General features: G+C 39.7%; 1 protein-coding gene across 1 annotated transcript in view; it reads right to left on the bottom strand.

Moving 5' to 3' along the window:
- The window catches only part of JADE3 (jade family PHD finger 3), a 52534-nt gene extending 50269 nt beyond the window's left edge, over positions 1-2265 (bottom strand). The window contains exon 1 of the mRNA XM_035892922.1: positions 2211-2265. The gene's annotated coding sequence lies outside the window, so the exon portion shown is untranslated. The remainder of the gene's footprint in view (positions 1-2210) is intronic.
- Between the last annotated feature and the right edge of the window lie 2053 nt (positions 2266-4318).

Raw genomic sequence — 4318 nt, 5'->3', positions numbered from 1 at the left:
TTTTTTCTTGTCATTTTTAATATCTGCCAGAAAGGAGCAGACATACCTATTTATATCTATTCCCAACTCCTGTAAGTCATGTCTGAACCTAACATGAGTATCTACCGACATACATGGTCACAAACAAATGCTTTATTCCATTTTGAGGTACTGCAGTCAATAGAGAACACTAAACAGAATGTGCTGCAAGGACTTAAAAATGGCTAGATCAACTTTAAGCTAAGGAAATTAAAAAAATATATAAAGAATCCAAAACAGAAAAACCAAAACCCCACCACAAAACCGCACAGCCTGTGAGAATTTCTCAAGACCCAAAACCTTTTAAGGTATTCAAAACCAGAATATATAATAGCTTGACAATTAACACTTCTACAGAGCAGGAAGAACTTGAATTATAGCTTTCCTGAAGCTGACCAGTAAGACATTCTTGTAGGTGACATGTTAGTAAGCCGACAGATATTCAGTACAGAAGAACACACAGAAGTTTATGCCAATTTAAGTATTCCTCTTTTTTTTTCCTCCAAGGCTTCTACTCTGCAGACATTCAATCCTTTAATAATTAGACTTTCAACTCCATGTCTGAAGTTTAAGAATCCACTACCATTTCCTTCCATTTTTCCAAATCTATATAACTAGCATAGTGTTCTCATGTGAATTCTTACAGGTTTATTATCTCAAACCTTTCCAAGATACACATCTGAAGTTACTCTCTTTCCTCACTCACAGGGAAAAAAACCCAAACCTGCAGCCAGCATTGTGTTGCCCCATGCTTGAATTCTGTAAGCTAAACTCTTAAAAACCTACTTAAACTCCTTCTAAAAAAGTAACCGTGCTTAAACTTTTGCCTGTAAAACCCACATATGATAGCGATCCACCTCATCTGAACCATTAATTTTATAATAGTCAAATCTGTCTGAGGTCATATTTTCCAACCGCAGTGGCAAATCACATTGCATTGTTGCCTGGCTAACAGTACAGAATCAGGTGGGAGGAGAGACAAACACTGGTTTTGTGTAGAAAAGGATTGCTAAGACCTGACCCCTCAAAGACAAAGGGATGGTGCAAAAGCAGTCGGGGCCAAAGCTCTATTTGCAGAAAATCAATGGGTTATGCACAACAGCAGCTACACTCAGATGTTCAGAGCCCAGCTGGAGTCTGTAGATCTGGTCTCTAAATTCAGAGTACCCGACAGCAAAAACTCAAAAACACGCACACCCGCACACCTCCTTTTTTTTTTTTTTTTTTTTTTTTTTTTTATATAAAAGTAGAAGCAAGCTTTGAACCAGAAATCTTGAAATTGAGATGACTGCATCCCTCCTCTTTGCCGCTTCTTATGATCTTTGGTAGCCAGCCAAATGGCTCAGCTTAGCGTCACTTTCTACATCAGTCCAAAAGTTGAATAAGTAATAAAACTTGCATCAGGAGAGGGCTTTATAATCACATTAGAGACATGCAACAGAGACCGGCTACCTCGGTTCACTGGACACCTTCAACGAGGCTTCATAATGAGGTACAGGTGTTGGCACTAATTAGGAATACCCAGCTCACTGCTGACATCAGCCCCTCAAAGCAATGACTGCACTTTAATCCTTTAAGCCACATAAAAGAAAAGCAGAGAGCAGGCGGACAAAAAAAAAAAAAAAATCTCTGAAAACGCCTCTGCAGAGGATTGAAATATTTTTGCTTACTTAAGGGAAAAAAATAGAAGTGTCACAAAACTGCAGGAAGTTTACTGTGAAGTATCTGAGTATGTAAAAGAAGCTAAACCTTGTGCACAATCAGAGTTTTTAATTTTAGGGAGGGTATCACTGTGTACAGTATGTATTCATCACAACTATCAAAACTTATAACCAGAAAAGAAGCACAGAATAAAAAGGAGTAAAAGCAGCACATGTAAATATTGTGGTGAGATAAAATTACTCTGTCTATGCCTACCAGCCTTCCAAGCATTACAGAGTGTATCAAGATAGATTTTAACTGAAATTATTACAAGGAGTTCTGTAGGCTGGAACCTCATTGTTAACAACTTCTTTTATGACTTCCTCTCCTTTAAAAGAGTTTATATTCCTTTAAAATCCACAAAGCTTTCATTTAAAAGGTGATATCTGAACGCTGAAGGTATATAGGTTCAATTTACACATTGTAAACACCAACACACACTTTTTTTTTTTTTTTTTTTTTTTTAAAATATCAGTTCCTCCTTCACTTACATGCCAGGTCATGAGGTAGATGTTTTCGCTTCAGCTGATGACATCACAAGCTCCTAAAAAAATGAAAGGAGTGCTATTTAGCTAGCAGGATAGACATGAGGCATTTCATGTTTGAGCTACAATTTAATTTTTGGCAAGTAAGTGAAGGGTGTATTATACTTTTATTGCAATTTTCCCAAGAAAATGACACCTCTGTAATATAAACCATTAAGTACCATAATTCTCACTTAATATATGGAAAAATTAAACACATCAGCTGTATGTACATATACTACAATATAAATACACGGAGTGCTACAATTAAAAGTAAATGCATAAGAATAGTCTCAAAGCCAACTTTATCATCCTCTTAACATGAATGCAAACCAACTTTATCAATACCAACAGAATGAAAGTTTTAATTAATTTAATTAATATTCTCTATCCTGTTTTGGGAATACAAAACAAAACGTTCAGGCAGCTGCACAATTATTCAGCTGACTTAAGGAGCAGATTCCTCCACATACACTGATGCTTGTGCTTTCTTCCTTCTAAAGGTTCTTCTGTGAACCGAGCATGCTTATAAATTCATAGGAGGACAAATAAAAAATAAGTCTAGAGGGAAAGTTCCGTGCGGCTCCTGTCTTAATTCCTCAAGACATTCCTTCAGACCTCTCCTTGACAATCCCAGATAGTTCAGCTTCCCTGGCAGGGATTGTGCTTACTCGCCCTTTTTAATCTAGTCCTAAGCCTTGAGCAATATCAAGTATGGGAATAGAAGGAATTTTTCCCTCCACCAACTGCCCGCATTCCCCTCCTGCAGGACCATGCACATGTATGTTTTGTGTCCTATTGTAATGGGCATGGCAAAAGCATTAAAGTCGTTACACCCAACAGATTAGTTGCAGCACTCCTCAGAGATGTCAGCAGCTGAGACCAGGGTCTGTCCTGGCAGGCAGTCCACCCCATGCCTCAGAGTAAAAAGCTAACAAAAACAGGACCGCTACGGGCTGGGGAACAAAGTATTAGAGAGCAGAAATTCAAGTAAAAACCAAGGAAGCGATAACTGCATACCCTGCCAGAAGAAAAAGAATTAAAACGGGGCGGGGAGGGGAAAATGGCAATGTCTTTCTAACTGAAATAAGGCGGTTTCTGGCCAAAGTGTCAGCACCATGCTGTAACATTTCTGCTTCTCCACCCATCTGCAGCACACCAAAAGGATACCACCACCCATCCACTGAGGAGTGGCACAGATCCTATTACTTAACAACTATTGTTGCTCAACTTAGGCTGTGGCATCAAAGGAAAACATTTCCTTACGATCAGGGCGGGGGGGCAGAAGGGGAACACATAATATATTACAGCTCCTGTATGTTGACCTGACAAAATTTTGAAGTTTTGGCTATGTTAATTTTTTTTTACTTGAAGGTTTTTGTCTTTGGGTTTTTTTATGTTTGTGTGGTGGGGTTTTTTTTGTTTTGTTTTTTTGTTTTTTTTTTAATTGTCCCAGTTTCCTCTTCGCATCTCCTTGACAGTCTCTGGCTATACCCCACGTTAAGCAATTCATTTTGAGCAACGCGAGAAGATCTGTAGATGAAAGCAGTACCAGAGCCAAGGTTGCCGAAACACGAATCACGCTACGTGGGTTGGGTTTTTAACTTGAGATAAGCAGATACACTCCACCGCCGCCACCGCCACACACATGGCCTGAAGCAATCCGCAGGGTCCATGAGCAGGAGACGAAGCGCGCTTGGCACCAGCACCGACGGGAGCTTCCAGTCTCCATCCAGAGGGACCCGGCACCACAGAAACATGGTGTGAGTGATCAGGGGGGCTCTCTTTAAAAGCCCATTGCTGCTTTGCCGCAAAACCCTGGTGTTAATGCTGCCTCTACCCTCCGGCTAAGAAATGCCAAGAGCCTCACCCACAAACACACTAGGGGAGGGAGGGCAAGGGAAGAGATGAAGTAAAAAAAAAGAATAAATGCCTGGATCGATTTTTCAAACATGACTTCAAACAAATTTTTCTTACAGGATGTTTCATTATGGGATAATTCTTTAGTATCCTGATTGAAGCCTTTTAACGTAAGTTTTCCATAGAAACACAAGCAAAGCCCTGGTCGTGGCAGC

Source organism: Egretta garzetta, unplaced genomic scaffold (genome assembly GCF_000687185.1).
Source record: "Egretta garzetta isolate BGI_Z169 unplaced genomic scaffold, ASM68718v1 scaffold370, whole genome shotgun sequence".
Classification (NCBI taxonomy): domain Eukaryota; kingdom Metazoa; phylum Chordata; class Aves; order Pelecaniformes; family Ardeidae; genus Egretta; species Egretta garzetta.
This window is presented reverse-complemented; position numbering and strand designations above follow the sequence as displayed.